This window comes from Perissodus microlepis, chromosome 11 (assembly GCF_051167445.1).
Source record: "Perissodus microlepis isolate ML-2025 ecotype Zambia chromosome 11, ASM5116744v1, whole genome shotgun sequence".
Classification (NCBI taxonomy): domain Eukaryota; kingdom Metazoa; phylum Chordata; class Actinopteri; order Cichliformes; family Cichlidae; genus Perissodus; species Perissodus microlepis.
This window is the reverse complement of record NC_140471.1, coordinates 14,462,532-14,479,980: the sequence shown is the minus strand read 5'-3', so window position 1 is coordinate 14,479,980 and position 17,449 is coordinate 14,462,532.

Genomic DNA, 17,449 nt, shown 5'->3' with positions numbered 1-17,449 from the left:
AAAGGGAACCACAATCCCTAAGAAGATGCCTTTCAGTAAAACAAATTGGTCTTATACTGCATGTAACCCTTTATGAACAGGTTGTGTTTGCCTTAGTCACATGTCATGCTGAAGTGAAGCACCTCTCTTTTTCCATAATGCAGCCATTGATAAAAACAGCATTACAGCCAAAACTTAAAATGTCCTTTTAGACTTAGTACGTTGCTGTGACTTTTCATAAATATAATTGCACTGATTGTTTACTAGGTGATAGGCACTTTTGAAATGAGGGTGTCAACCAAAGACTTTGACATCACTACTCATTTGTGAAACTTGATTAAGGCAATAAATCCATACAAACAGACTTCTTTTTGCGTAGGTTTAAAGGACCCTTTATACCCAGAGGCTACATCCATCTTTTTTATGCAACACAACTATACATGACAAAATAACCTGCCGAATATGTGAGGTTATGTAAAGTGTTGCTTTCACTACTTGATTGTGGTAAACCATGTGTAAAATTCTTTGCTTGCGTTCCCTAAAGTGCAGGTCCCTCATTATTAGATTGAAAAGTACAGAAAGTCATGGATCGACTGTGCATAAGTGTTGAGTCAGCCCTCATTTTGTTAATATTTTGCAATTAAACTAGGAAATACGTGCAAAAATATGTACAGTATGTAAGGCAAACACAGAGCTTGAAAGTCAATACTTGGTATGACCGCTTCTTCTCCTTCTTCATCAACATAGCCTGAACTCTTTTAGGCAATCTTTCTTAGAATTTATTTTAGTTTCAGGTCTCCAGGCTTCTTGAAGGACATTCATAGCTCTTCTTTGGATGTTGGCTACCTTTTGTTGTGTTCTCTGTTAAGGTGATTTTAAGGTGGTTAAGGGTTTTTTTTGCTGCTTGTTGACCAACACCCAGAGTTGACTTTGTTTTAAATGTTTTAAATATATACATAACTTGACCTCTTTCCCTTGATGGTACTTTTCTGTGTTCATAACTCCATCAATTTTGAAAAGATCCCCACACCACTGGCTGACAGTGGTGTGGGGATGAAAATGCAGCCCCAAACCACGACAGAGCCTCCACTGTTTAAATAAAAAATGTCACATTTGAATTCATCACTGCGTAACATCTGCTTCCACTGATTTTCTGTCTAATTCTTGTGTAATTTGGAATACCTCAGCCTTTTCTCCGTGTTTTCCCTGTGAAAGAATGGCTTCTTGACAGCCACCCTTTCACTCAGACTGTTTCTGATGAGTATAGGACCAGATGCATCTCTTAGGCCCTGCATCAGATTTTTGTTGGATGTCTTTCATATTTCATAAGGATATAACTTTTAGATATTGCTTATCTGCTGTAGAGAGCTTTACAGGCCTCCTAAGTCTTTTGTTGTCTTCCACTTGTTCAGTTTCCTCAAATTTTTAAGGACACACTGCACACCATGCTGAGATATACCTAGTTTTTGGCTAATAGTTTTTTTGTTGATGCAAAATTCTATTTAGTGTGTCAGACTGTGTTATCTTCGGCATTTTGCACAGTACTGTATGCAAGGTGTCAAAAGCTATAACAATAGGTAGATGACTTTACAAACTTTACAGTACAGGAGGCCTTACAGCACGAAACGGGAAGACCAGGCTGTTTGCTAGACAGAAGAAATTGGCGACGTTTTAAGCGCTTGAACAATACCAGATTGTTGAGGGAATGGAAAGGTTAATGGCAAAAAAAAACACAAAGGAGAAACTAAAAAATGCAGATTGAAAAAATAAATAACTAAAATAAACTTTGGCATTAGCAATACCACTGGCATGATAGAGAGGCAATAGGATTCATCTCATTTACACTAATTATGGGACTTTTAGCTTTGACAACTACGCCAGTTTATTTCTGTTTGGTATTAAACAAGTAGACTCGCCCAGGCCTGTTGGTATTGACATTGCATTGTTGTTTACTTGTGTAAAAAAAAAAACAGATGGCCTTAACATATTTGATATTGGGGGAAGGGGCGTGGGTGGGCAGCAGGTTCATGCTAGTTTAGTTTTGTGTGTGTTTCTTGAGCAGGCGTGTGGTATTTTATTTGCCCTCGTCCTTTTCTGCCTGTCTCTTCTCCCCTTCTCTCTCCTTCTCGGCTCTCCTCAGCCTCCAGCCAGCCTTGCCACAGACAGGAGGTCAGGCCATGCCACTCCGCTCTGCCTGCTGTGAGCGCTGGGTCACTGAGCCAGATAACACCACCAACTGTTCAATATTTGAAGAAATCAAGCATTCTGTTTGTTTGAAATTTTGCTATTTGTTCGCATTCTTTCCACCTCCCCCGATAAATCTTGCAGTTTATGCAAAACAGAAGAGAAGCTCAAGGGTGAAAAGTAGCGAATTAAAGCTTTGGGAAAGCTGTAAAGCAATAACTCTTATTGTAGCATGTGCATTTAACCTATAAGATAAATGTATAGTGTAATGCCTGTACTTTCTACATCTAATGTAGAATACCATTTCAGTTTTAAATCTTGAGTTGTGATGAATCATTTAAGTTATTTTCTAAACCCCTTTGTTCATCTATCTAAAATAAATAAAGTCAGCAATGTGCAAAGAGTTTGTTCAAAGTATCCTCTAACTTCTACCTTACTCATTTTAAATGCACCTCTTGATTTTTACAGCAGTGTGAGGCATTCAGTTGAGCAACAATGATTCCACTCGAGAGGGACATTTTGGCACTTCTTTTCAGTGTTTATCATGAATATTCAAAACTGTGATGCATTCCAAGACTGACACACCAGACATGCAGATTAGCGGAGAAATATGCTACTCCGCGGTCAGGGTGGTAAAAAATTGATGCCGGATAATGTGAATGTTTATGTTTCCTCTTTGGTCACCTACAGCGAGTGAAAGCAACCAATTTCAAAATAGAATGCGACTGTAGTGAGGGTGTTGTGTAAAACGGTGCTGTTTAAAATAGGAGTGCTCTCATGTGCACCCGAGCCACGCAGTTTTCTCCACAATAAAAAGGTGATTTATTTAGTATTTGGAGGACTGTCAGGCCAAGCAAAAGATTTCACAGGGTCTAATTTAATCTTGAATTGCTTAGCTCCATACACCATTCAAAGTCAAGAAAGGGGCACCCGCTTTATTTTTCACAGCACAAGAATTGCAGACATGCCATTCCACATAACCGGGAAGTTGTGCATAAGCAAACCGATATGCACATTAACGAGTGCCAATATGCAAGGATGTGGCAACGCACGCAGAGTAGCAATGGCTTATCTCCTACGCAGCCTGATTTTGTGTTAAAATAAAGAACAACGGTTTAAACACCAGAGGTCAACTGAGGTCACTGATTCAGATGGAACTGGAAATATTTTTTTACAACATTTGAAGAGAATAAGGAAATCGTCTGAAAAACCATCAGCTTTTAAAGTCACGTGTGTAACTATTCAACAAGTTTCCTTTATATTGGTCACTATGTAGCAGTCTGTAGGCCACAGGAAGCGTTTTCTTAATGGGTTAACAGTCTTAATTGCTTCTTCAAGGTCTTATTTAATGCAGTGTGTGTGTGTGTGTGTAATGTGATGTGATGTGTGTAATGTGTAAATATATGTGTGTCACTATTTTCTACTATATGCTCCACTTGTACGCTCTACTCGCTGCTCGCTTCTTAGCTGTTAAAGGCTAGCAAGCAGTTGATCATAGTTTTCCTTTTATTTAGTGCGGAGCACACATACTGCTGGAAACAAAGATGGAAGAGGTAGAAATGAATCAAAACTATATATATGTGGGCTGTGAAATTAATGTGCCAAAACACAATAAAAACTGTTAAATTCTACTGCCGTTCTAGCCGATCTGCGAGGCTGTACGCATGCACAGCAAAGCTTTGAGTGAAACGGTAATGCCACGCTCACAGTGAGCAAATTTCAAAGTAGCGAAATGCATGTCTTATTGAGCGTTGACTTTATTAGAGAGCGCACAGAAATAGCCTAACAACTGTTTGAGGGATAAGCGCCAATACTTCATGCACAAAATTTTAAAGTAATCTTAACAATCCAAAGCGAAAGCCCAGCCCTGGCGGGTTATTCTTCGTGATCAGTCAGTATGTTTCAGGTTAATGTGCAGGGTTTACTCCTCACTGTCAGACGATTTCAAGTCACCCTCAGCTTCATATGGCAGCTTCTCTCTCTGCAGGTTCTCTCTGCCTGTCTTACTTACTCTCTCTTTCCATAATGTCCTCTCCAGACACCAGTACACTTGAAGGGTTTAAGGTAATTGCACTCAGGGCTTCATCTTAGCGCTGCTCTCTCACATGTGGAATCATTATCCAGGCTAACAATTACAGCCTGCTCTAGTAATTGATCAGAAAACTGTCTCAGGGAGGTTAAAAGGTATTAAATATCACCACTTTCTTAATTTACTGCGCCTGTCAAATAAAAAAGGAGGAAAGAGGAGTGAAAATGAGAGTCTTCAGCCTTTTCCCTCTCTCAGCTTAAATAATGACCCCCAATTAGAGTTCTTCTCTGTTACTATGCACTGCTCTAATGCAGGTCTGTTGGCCCTGTGGCTAATCTTGTGTACACAGGGTCATGAAGATTTTAATTTATCGTCTTGGCATTGTGTGTCTGCTTGCTTCTGTGTCTTTGTGTACGTGTGGATGTATTTGCATGTGCAGCATGTCTACGCGCATGCATTTTATTTGTGTGTTTTCTCTTATTTTTCAACTTTACTTTCACCAAATCACCAATTCTAATGAGTTGCCACTGGCAATTATTGCCCACTTTAGCTGTGACCCTACAAGATGAGGGGGTCAGAGTGTGCTACTTTGTGCTTTTGTATGCATCAAAATGGGGAGGGGAAATTATCAAAATGTGCAAAAATAAACACAAGATGTTCATTGTGTCCTAAGTGGTCCATTATGTGCACAAATCTGCCTTTGTATGCTATTATCGCACCTCTTTGTACTTTCATAACAAAAAAAAAAAGATTTCTTTGATGTTAAAGCAAGAGTATAAAACGCATCAGATGCTGTTTAGTGATTATTGCATTTATTATTCTACCTCCTTCTTTATTACATTACAACAAATTTCTGTTTTTGTGTCATGCGTTCGAACACTATACTGAATAAAATCCAGCCGTGTTAAAGGATTTGGTGACTTTTGCCCTTTGTAGACAGTTTGGTCAAGAAGAAGTAAGAAGTAGAGAAACGCACAGACTAATACATATTCAAACACACCCTTAAAAAATGACCACGGTGTTCTTGCGTGTGTCTGCTGATTCCTTGTTTTTTTTATTAAACATCTATTAAACAATCAGCCCTAACCCATCTCCCTCTGTTCCTCTCTCTCCCCTGGTAAGGATAGCTGACAATGATAGGCAGACAGAGCGAGGTGGAGGAGGTGATGGGAGGAAGATGAGGGGAGGAATGGAGGGATAGAGGGTAACAGCAGGGGACAGCAGGGCTAGCAGGGTGAGCGACGCTCGGTGCCTCTCAAATCAGGTCCATTTTTTCATTAGCTCATATCCTTGCCAGGCTTTACAGCTGGCTGATCAGCAATCAGTGGCCGTTTGTTTCAATCAGGCAGCGACTCCACTGTTACAGACAGGACCAGATTACCGAGAGAAAGAACAGGGGAGGAATGAAGAAGGGAGGAGAGGATGAGGAAGGTGAAGGCAGGGGGAAAAGGAAGCACTTGTCTTTACCTCGCCATCAGTGTGATGAAAGGGGTGAAGCAGGGGACATGCAAATACAAAACGTACAAAATGGAGAGCAAGGCAGTTGCAAATATAAGGTTTTAAACAATGGAGTCAGCTGTACTGAACATGCTCCCCATCAGTGCAAGGACAATAGAACGAGGCTAATTTTATTTCAGTGTTGCCACTTGTGTGCTGGAAAAGTTAAGGGAGAAAAAAGGAAAATCTGAATGATTGGTACACTGCAAAAGGTATCTCTTTTAACAAGTCATTTCAGGAAAGTCTTTTGTTTTGGGGTCTTTTTTGTAAAACAAGTGAAAAGAACCTGTCATCTAGCAAGATAGAGTTGGTTGTTTTGCTTTTTTTTTCTCCAAAGGAGTAAAGTAATCTGCATATTTTTCTCCTTCTTTCAAGATATTGTGGCGTGTTTATAGCAAAAAAACAACGACAAGTGAGACTGCTAGAGTAACAAAAGAAATCAGCTCACCCTGGCTGCCCAAATTACTTTCCTGTTGCCTTCCTGTTTGAAGAAGAAGAGAAATAAGACTTTAAGATCAGATATGAGATTAAAAGCCTTGATGAGAGTGAGTGCTTTTTTTTTTTTTTTTGCTGTGAGGGGAAGTATGAGGAAATAAAGAGAATTGAGAATAATATCTATCTCATTCCTCTTCCAGTCATCCAGCCAGCCTCTCAGCCTTTCAGTGCTGAAAGGACAGAGTGAAAAAAGATGAGAATGAGGGATGATTTAAGGAGGAAAGCCAGCACCGTGCCCAGGGAGGCCTTGTGCCTACTGAGCGTGCCCAATGAGTGGCGGAGACTGAGGCGTGTTGGATCTATAAGCAAAGTATTTATCCTGCCAGAGACCCTGAGAGATTAGCCTCCGCAATGGTGATTTATACTGACACACAGCCATCCTTTACCTTATACTACTCTCTCTCTTTCTCTCTCTCTCTCTCTCACACTCTCTCTCTCTCTCTCTCTCTTTCCCTCGCTCTCTTCATTCCCTGTGGATTGTGTCTGTCAGTGGGCCCTGATGCCCAGTTAGCCTCCAGCTATGATATTTGATCATAGTAACTACTGACTCTGTCACCTCCATTTCTTTTCGGCTCAGATACATTATATATAAGGCTGCTGAGACATGGATGTATAGCGGAGAGGGCAGGAATCATATGGAGATGGATTAAAACAAGTTTGATGAATAGAGCATCTTCAGCATTAGACGGCTTGGATGCATGTTTATTTAGCTTCTTGACAACCTGGTTGTCTCTCTATATGAACAAGACAGGATGGAATACATCACAGTAATCAAATTTATTAGATTCTATTAAATTGTAGTTATATAAAACCAAGACTGGTCAATTATGGAACACAATGTTAGACGTAGAGGTATAGGTAAGATCTGCTTTGATTTATTTGTAGTCTTAAAGTCAGAGTCTGTGCTATTCTTTGGCCTGAAGCTGCCAAAACTGTTTTATGTATTTTGAGGCCTTGTCACACCACTTAACAGGATTTAGAAGCAGCAAAATCAGTTCATTTAAGTGGAGCTGCTGCAGTTGCTGGATTCTCTCATAACATGTAAACCTTAACATATTTTTCAGGACTAACCTGTCATGAAGTCTGACATAGAAATTGGCAACACTGAGTAATAGCATGCTAACTTGTCAATGCTGCCCTCTGAGGAGACTGAGAGCCAGAATGTAAGAAAAGCAGGCAACTCATAGCACATTAGCTACATTTTATAATCCCCCTTGTGGTTACTGAACTAATTTGGTCTGTAAGTTATTCTTTATTAGCTTTTTTCTTCTGTAACTTTAATATAAATTATGAACAATCATAATGTAGGCAACACAGAACCAAGAAAATAAGCCGACTTGCATCAGCCAGGGCTTTAGCTAGCTATCTACCATGAAAAAGACAAATTGTTTCACTAAGTAGACAGCATGGTAAATGTACTGCAAGCCTCTATAATTATTTTTTATGTAGAGGCTCATTAAAGTTAGTGTGTGTAAAATTTTTTCGTTAGAGGTCAGTAGATTGCAGATTGAATTCTGTTTTCTTTCTCCTCCCAGTTTAAATGCATAATCCTAGGTGTAGTGGCCACTGTAGGACGAACATATTTTAGTCAGGCGGTAGAAATCAAAAACATTACATTTAGACTGTACCCAATAACAGCTGTGGCCAGCCAGCGTGTTTCTGCAACTTTTTCAGAGCCACCCTGAAGTTCTTACCTATCTGAGTAGGTCCACTGTCTCTGTGCACTGTGAATTTGTTAATAGGTGAGATGTATAGCACATGCTGTACTTTTCTATGGGTACAACTGCTGTTTTTCTACTGTTAGCCTCCATTAGCTGCTGTTAGCTGATGATAGTGACACGATGTTTGCTACTGTTAGCCTCCATTAGCTGCTGTTAGCTGATGATAGTGACACGATGTTTGCTACTGTTAGCCTCCATTAGCTGCTGTTTGCTGATGATAGTGAAACCATCTTTGCTACTGTTAGCCTCTTTGGCTGCTGTTAGCTGCAGTTAGTGAGAGCATCTTTAAAGTGAATTTAACTTTATCAGGCTCTGACACTAAGTAAATAAACTCTGTGTGAGGATACAACCAAAATGTTTATCAGTGGTAAAGTGTGATTTTTTTGCAACACATGAGCCTAACATTAGCTGCCTTAATGTTAGCTTGAAACCAGCTTGTATTGTTGTTTAGCTGGCTCTTGTGAGCTATCTGAAGATGGGAGATGAGGCGTCAGGTGAGGAGGAAGGGAGTGATATTAGGTGTTGGTGACATTGTCAGTGTTGCCAACTCCTCAGTAAGGAAAATCGTATTGGCTGTCCTAAAAGTTGCTAGAAGTTGCTAAATGACATCATCACATAATTTGCATAATTGATCATGCTTGCTGTAGGAGAGAGAGATAACATCATGGAAGAGATATAAACTGAGTAAAAAACACCCTAAATGTATTTACAATATATTTAGAACTACAAATTTAATTTCTTTTAGCATTTATATTATTTTTAATGTCACAATTCAAACCCACCTCCTTTATCTGGGCTTGGGATCGACAAGAGTGACCTGAAATAGGCACTCTGGCGAAGTTACTGGGTTTTTTTGTGTGAGTGTTTTTATGTAGTTTTAAACCTTGTAATCCACAAAAAGCAACAGTCAAAGAAGAACTGAGTTACAGTCAGGGCGGGAGCAACGGCTTTGCTCATGCACAGTTCATTTGCAGTTTGGGCGTGTAGGGGTGAACATCTCCTGCTCTGACAGCAGCTGGGGGCGACTGCTGCGTGAGGACTAGCCGCCACCTGTGAGCGCTTTGGCACGGGCGAGGTGCCCACAGCAGCACCCGCTGCTTGTTGAGAGCAACAGTGATACATGCTTTTACATCAAAAAGTCGTCATAAGTCTCCAATAACACCAGCAAAAATTGCTAGATTTTTTTTGCTAGTGGCTTTTAAGAAAAAAGTGGCTAAGGGGGTCTGAAAACTCGCTAATCATAGCGACTAAGTCATTAAGTTAGCAACACTGGGCGCTCCTTTACTGATTATAACGCTTAGGGTTGATCGTTCATATCTTGAGTCTAAAGGTGGAGACACAAATTTAAATGTTTCTCTCCAGCATTTGCATGCCTGCAACTTCCCTTATTCTCTGCCTTTGTTCTTTTACCTGTGTTACCAGTCATTAGCCTCATTCGTAAAATCCACTGTATTCAAATATTGTGGGGGAGCATTGCGCTTTCCCCAAACCGCAAACCCTAATAAACATATTGATTATAAGGTTATGAAAACCCATCAGTTTATCAACAGGATTATTACGCTTGAATCTCTGGATATTTGTGCATACAATATTCTTTTTTGCTATTAAATAGCCTAAAAATTACTGAGTGCACCTTTTTGGAATTTAACTGTTCCAAAACTAATGTGGAATAATTATACGAAAACTTATGAAACAAAACCCTTCACCGGACAGTGATCTACAATTGGTAAAATGTTAGTTCATAATCAAATCAGCGAAGGTTTTAGCCACAATTACTAATAATATTTAATTATGTTGTAAATATATAATGAAAGGCAGCACATTAATCAGTTCATTTCTGGGTAGTACAGCCAATATAATAGATGTATGCAAAACCAGTATGAGTGATGGTATATGTCAGATTGTGCTGGACATCTGAAAAAGTCGCTACACTCAACAGAGTTTCCTTTCAGATTTACAGTCTGTTGTCAGGTTTTATATTATTAACAATGCGTTACACTTAAATCATGAATAACAGTCAGTGGGATGTGAAGATCGTGTGAGGCTCTATTTACACCCATTGTAGAAACCAACCCTCGCGTTGCAGCTGCAGTTCAGCAAGCTCAGACAAATACAGTGTGACAGCTAAAATCAGTAGACAAGTTGGCACATTATGCTAATTATGAGATGTCATTACATCTTAAATGGGAATGGCTGGTGGGCTTAGAAAGAGGAACGAGAGCGTCGTCAGTAGCCCCATCGTCACAAACTCGATCCATTTTTCCCCACACCCCAACAATCAACCCTGTCCTCCAACTCATTCTCTCTCTAACATCTCACCCTTGGCACCAGCACCCTAAAGTCCCTAAATGTCTAATCTGACCCAGTGTGACAAACACAGCGAGGCTGTAATGTATCATTTCAGTGCGCGACTTCAACTGGTACTGATGGATGTTATTGAGAGAGAGCATGTAATTGGCAGATTCTTGGCTGGACGTAATTAGATAAATACGCTCATATTGAAAGCTGTGCACACATAGACACTTATATACAGGGTGGGCCATTTATATGGACACACCGTAATAACATGCGAATGGTTGGTGATATTAAAGTCCTGTTTGTGGCACATAAGTATATGTGAGGGAGCAAACTCCTCAAGATGGGTGGTGACCATAGTGGCCATTTAGAAGTCGGCCATCTTGGATACAACTTTTGTTTTTTCAATAGGAAGAGGGCCATGTGACACATCAAACTTATTGGTAATGTCACAAGAAAAACAATGGTGTTCTTGGTTTCAACGTAACTTTATTCTTTCATGAGTTATTTACAAGTTTCTGACCACTTATAAAATGTGTTCAATGTGCTGCCCATTGTGTTGGATTGTCAATGCAACCCTCTTCTCCCACTCTTCACACACTGATAGCAACACCGTAGGAGAAATGCCAGCACAGGCATCCAGTATCCGTAGTTTCAGGTGCTGCACATCTCGTATCTTCACACCATCGACAATTGCCTTCAGATGACCCCAAAGATAAAAGTCTAAGGGGGTCAGATCGGGAGACCTTGGGGGCCATTCAACTGGCCCACGACAACCAATCCACTTTCCAGGAAACTGTTCATCTAGGAATGCTCGGATCTGGCACCCATAATGTGGTGGTGCACCATCTTGTTGGAAAAACTCAGGGAACGTGCCAGCTTCAGTGCATAAAGAGGGAAACACATCATCATGTAGCAATTTCAAATATCCAGTGGCCTTGAGGTTACCATTGATGAAGAATGGACCCACTATCGTTGTACCCCATATACCACACCAAACCATCACTTTTGTTGGTCCAGCAGTCTTGGAGGGATCCATCCAATGTGGGTTAGTGTCAGACCAATAGTGGTGGTTTTGTTTGTTAACTTCACCATTCACATAAAAGTTTTCCTCATCACTGAACAAAATCTTCTGCGTTTCAATTTTTGTTTTGCCCATTCTGCAAATTCTGTGCGCAGATCTGGGTCATCCTCGTTGAGATGCTGCAGTAGCTGGAGTTTGTAAGGGTGCCATTTGTGAGTAGCTAATATCTGCCGAAGGGATGTTCGACTAATGCCACTCTCCAGTGACATGCGGCGAGTGCTACGCTGTGGGCTCTTGCTGAATGAAGCTAGGACAGCCACTGACGTTTCTTCATCAGTGACAGTTTTCTTGCGTCCACATTTTGGCAAATCCAACACTGAACCAGTTTCACGAAACTTAGCAAGCAGTTTGCTGACTGTAGCATGGGAGATGGGTGGTCTCGTAGAGTGTCTTGCATTGAAATCTGCTGCAATGACCCAGTTACTGCGTTCACCAGATATCAACACAATTTCGATCCGCTCCTCACGTGTTAACCTCTTCGACATGTCAATGGCTGTGAACAAAGAGAAACTTGTAAATAACTCATGAAAGAATAAAGTTACGTTGAAACCAAGCACACCATTGTTTTTCTTGTGACATTACCAATAAGTTTGATGTGTCACATGGCCCTCTTCCTATTAAAAAAACAAAAGTTGTATCCAAGATGGCCAACTTCTAAATGGCCACCATGGTCACCACCCATCTTGAGGAGTTTGCCCCCTCACATATACTAATATGCCACAAACAGGACTTTAATATCACCAACCATTCCCATGTTATTACGGTGTATCCATATAAATGGCCCACCCTGTAGATAAAGCAGATGTAGATGCAGCATTTCTTAACTGCTGACTGTGGAGGCTGTTTTAACATTGTGTGCAGGACTCCATGTTCTTCTCGCCATAAAATTAGATAAGATACTTTACTTAGCCTGACTGATTGCATCACATGATAAGGACCTAAACATTTAATAGACACAGATATCATGTGATCATATGAGTTTTCAATGGTCATTTTATCTCTTTGTGAAAGTAGGATTGTCTCTGAGGTCTCCGCAAATGACCTGTCACATTATCTATGTAACAAAACACACAGATATACACACAATTATTATGACTTAGATATATCTTCATGCCTAACTAATCATACTGTGAATTTAAGCATATTCCAATGGCTGTATTAGTGTATAAACTACTATGGTTGTTGATTGTATTATTTCTGAGACAAGCGAGACAATATCTGATATTTTCTCTCAAAGCGCCAGCAGGTAAAATGGGTAATCAGTAAAAGCAAAAACAGTCTCACAGACACATGCACACACATGCACACAGACTTGCATGTTCACATACAGGCAGAGCATTCATCTCTCAGTAATCTAACCACAGGGATCCCTCACAGTTATGGCCCCAAATAGCAGGAGCTGTCAATATGGACAAGGTTAGTGAACCCAGGGTCATAACAAGCCAGACCCCTACCCACCACACACCGACACACTTCATCCACATAATATGACACTGCCTGGGCTGCATATTGCCTAACTTTGATTACATACATGAACATCATGAATTTAATTCAGAATATCAAAAAAAAGAGTGTGCACTGTACATGCCTTAATATATCGCAGCCTGGTACTAATTGAATTTTATTCATTATACTCCAGGCTCCACAAATGTTTGAGGCACAACATGGCAAATAATTAAGCATTCATTTTTAGTGACATAATATTATATGGATGATATCACAAGGCCTCTGTCAGGGGGATTGTATTGATAAACTCAGATAAGCTCATCTGGAGTAAAAATCGGAACGTATAGACAAAGTGCGTGCCTGTCAGTGTTTTTCTCTGCTCATAATTTAGATTAAATTAGAGTTAAATAAAAAAAAAAAGTCAAAAGAAGAGGAATCATCAAGCCGATAATAGGATTATTGTTTGTTGTTTGTTTGTTATGGATGGCGGATTAAAAAGAAAACCAGGGTTAAACGCAGGGAAGATTAGCACAGCCTGCGTAGTTATCGCCCTGCCGTTTCATAAAATTAGCAAACGCAACAGACTGAGAGCTCATTTGCATGAGGAGATAACGCTGGCATTGTTGTACGAGTGTTGCTGCTAATTAGAGGTTGTGCGAATACTGTTATGATGAATTAAACCCTTCATCATTAACACTGAGAAAACTCGCAAATGATTGGACAGAGGGGGGAATAGCTGAAAAGCGAGCTTGAAAGAGTATTTACAGGGTGTCAACTTGACTGACACCCCCTCCCCCCAAAAAGAGGGTCTAGGGAGGGGCAGCTTTCTCTTTCGAATGTTATCAAAGTCACTAAAGCCCCAGATTGAAATATTATGGGGTTTAATAATCTTGGGGTGGGAGGTTGGGGGGTGACCTGCTTCTGTGCAATGGCTTGTGCGTGTCTGGACTGCCTTCTGGATTTAGCTAGGACATGTGTGCGTGTGTGTGTTTGTGTGTGTGTGTGCGTGTGCGTGAGCTCATTTGTGAGTGTTTGTGAGTGATGTGTGTGTGCTTTCCTGTACCATACTGCATGTGTGTTTGCCTTATCTAAAGTGGTTAATTAAATAGCAGAGTGGAATTGTCATTTAGTTTTAATTATGTGCCATAAATGAGGAGAGCAGCCGACTCGCGCTCCTTCTCTCTATGAACTGGTCCTTCAAAAACATCAGTGAATAAAACCTAATATATGGTTCAGTTGGAAGTTATGCAATCTGACGAGAGTCAGCGAGAGGAGTGGAGAGTGGGGATGGTGGGTGGAAGTCGGGGGGGGTGAGTAAAAAGGGAGATGGTGCTAATTAAAGTCAGCTCTCTGTCAGTTCTGGTGGATAAACACTTCAAGAAGCTTTGCAGATAGACGAGAGATGCCTTTGTGTCAGGGAAATCTCTCTTACGTGGAAACGTACTCCGAAAAGGGTGACATTCCCCAGGGAGAAAGCGTCTGATAAGGACCTTGTTTTAGTTTTAAAAAAAAATACAACCAAAAAAACCCAAAACAGGCCAAAGTCATAAAGATATGCCCTTTGTCTAGTTTGTATAGCCAGCAACAATAAACCCCACAATACATTTCATTGATTACACTATTTGCATTGATTTGATCAGCTCCATGATATCTTAGCCACATATTGGTTCTTTTTTCTAAAAGTAATAATTTGCATGTAGTTTATATAAAACTACGTTTCCTAATCGTTTTCTGAACATGTGTTCTGAAGGCCTTTGTAGGCACTACAACTGATAATGACATGAACAATTTTAGCCTTTCTTGCTCACAGTTATTTTCTGTATTGACTGAACAAGCTTATCTTTTAAGAGACGGCCTTCTTGCTTTGTACGGCATCTTGCCTGCTTTTCCAAAGGATTGACTGCACCGGTCTGAAATAGATTGATTATCTATTCATTGTTGTAATGCTTGGCAGTTGGTGTTTGACTCCACATTCTATTAGATTTCTTCTGTTTTGATTCTCCTTAGTTACAATGAATCAGAAAAGGAAAAAATTACCTAGAGAGTGCATGCTGAAAGGCAACAGCATTAGTCATGAGTGCACTACCATGAACGTTCATCTCTTATAGTTATGACCGCACTTAGATTTGGATGGTCCAACCAGATGTTCATTGTTAGGCTCAATGTAAAGACTAGTCTTAACAAAGACAGACTTGAGATATATAAGTGTATACTCCTGTGTATTTGTCTGTCTAGACCAGTTGGTACAACCGGCCTCAGAAATCAGACTCAGCAGTTGAAATGGGCCTGATACCCTTTTCAACTGTTTCACTCAACTGAAGACACACTTAAGCAGTCAGAGCTGTGTACATCGGATTTTGAATGGGAACATAATCTTATCTAAGGAACTACCCCACAACTATCGAAATGCAGTGAGAGGAATATTGATCTCCTAGCACTCATACAACTCTTGTACTGAATTACAGTGAGTAGTATGAAAATGTCACTTCCTAGGAATTGGTTTGGGCAAAACAAAGCAGAATAACCCGTCAGGTGTTAACAACACAGTAAGAGAACTAACACAGCTGAAATACTGCAGTGAAACTATATCAGGCTGTTGCTTGCTTAGAATAGGGAAGAAAAAAAACCTTTTTGTTGAATGTTACTATACAAATGAATTTGTTAATATTTTACAAGTGCAACAGATAGAGAGACTGGAACATTTGTTCTGCTGTGTTTTGGTCACTGGCAGCAATGTGCAGCAGTTGGGTCATAGCAACCAATCAAAGCTGCTCAACTCATTACACCACCTCAAGTGTTACCAAATATATATTTTTTCAAATGTCAAAAATTTCCATTCACATACCATGTTAGGTTAATGGCACAGTAACCTCTTTCAGATTGCCAGATGTTGAGCCTGTTCTCATTTGTCTGCTTTGGTTTGCTCGTGTTATTGCGTTACTTCCTGGTCAGCAGACGCAGCCGGGAACTCAGTTCTTGTAGATGTTGGTTGAGGGTTGAAATTCGAGGCGGCTGCTTCTCCAAAGGACCCCCAGTGCCTGCAGGCAAAGCTGACCCCATCACCGTTCTCCTCCGACTGTCTGTGGTGCCGATCTTCGCTTCAGGCTACAAACTTACAAGGGGGGAAAGCATGTTTGGAGGAGAGAAGGGGGAGTACAAGGCTGCATAGGGCAAAGGCTTAATTTGCCTGTTTTGTCACTAAATTTAAATAGGAAGATGCTGGGAAGTGTAATATTTTACAATGTGATTAATCCCTCTCTGTCATGGCATACAAGGGTCTAATGGGGAATAATGGGGTGAGGGAGTCGGGGTGGATGAGTTGTGGGGGACCAGTTGACTGGTGATTTGCTTGGATATTTGCCTCTTCCATGCACTCAAATCAGCCTCCATTTAGAACATGAAAAAGTGTGTTTAATTTGTGATTCAAACAAAGTACTTTGAATACATTGTTTTATAGAATCCATTGAAGATATCTGGATTTTTATGATTTTTAAAACAGGTACTTTAAGCATTAGTTTTATATTATTCCATGGTATCCATATTATTTAATTTAGATTACCTTAATAATTTCAGATAACTCAGGTACTGGGGGGTAAGGGGTGTGTGTGTGTGTGGGGGGGGGTGGGGGGGGGGGGGGGTATTCATTAAAGCTACTTGCAAGCTACTTGCATACATTTTTTAATTACTACTATAAAATTAATATTCTTGCAGGCACTGTGAAAGGAAGTGATAGAAAACAAAGGAGTATTTGGAAAGAGTTATTTTTTTTTTTTTGCAAAACAACACCACATTTTTCTTTGAGTGACAGCCAGCAGTATTTTCAAGGCTTTCCTTCCTAGTGAAGCCCGGGCGACAAACTGCACATCACAAGCCGGCCAAGATGGCATCCATCTCACAGCCCTGCCACTGATCTCACCGCCATCGGCCGCCAATCAGACTCATCACATGGCTGCCTTCTGCTTGCTGACAGCAGCCAGGGCCAGAAAAGTTAACTCTTGCTCCACCAAACTGGACAGAAAATCTAGTGAAATGACTGGGCCTTTCTCTGTGTCTTTTTTCCTCTTTGTTTGTGGTCAGATTATATCTGCACAAACCAGGATTGAACCACAGCAAGCAATCACTCTCTCCAGGATCCACCTCAGCCTCCTCACTGTCACTGGGACAGCAGAGCAGCGATTTTTTTGTTTTTTTGTTTTTTTTTTTTCTTCTTCTTTCTGCTCTTTTTTTGCAGCTAGACCAGCCTTATCATCTCAGTTTGCATACACAACACTGTGGTAAATTATCGTGTGAATGTGCATAGTGAACATTTCTAACTTAATTGGGAATATTGAATAGCAGATAATTAGATATTTGATGTGACACGTGGCGTCTAATGGGCTTGATGCAGTGGTCTCATGTTGTTCCCATAGCGAGAGGGATTTTTGATGTGTTGTCAGGCTCCAGTGTAAAAATAACTGAAGTGACAGCAGTGACTTGGTTGTCAGTGTTGTCGAGGCTGGTGCGGATTTTCACAGCCATGGGTCCTGTGTATGTGTGTGTGTGTGAGTGTATACGCCTGTGTATATGCATGTGTGTGTGTGTGTGTGTGCTTGCATGCACTTGTATACATGTGTGTGTGTTTGTGCACTGCAATGTTGTGGGTGACAGTGCTGATCGCTGTGTGATGACAGCCTATCATTGTCGCTGTGCAAGAGTGAGAGTGGCAGGGGGGCCTTTTTG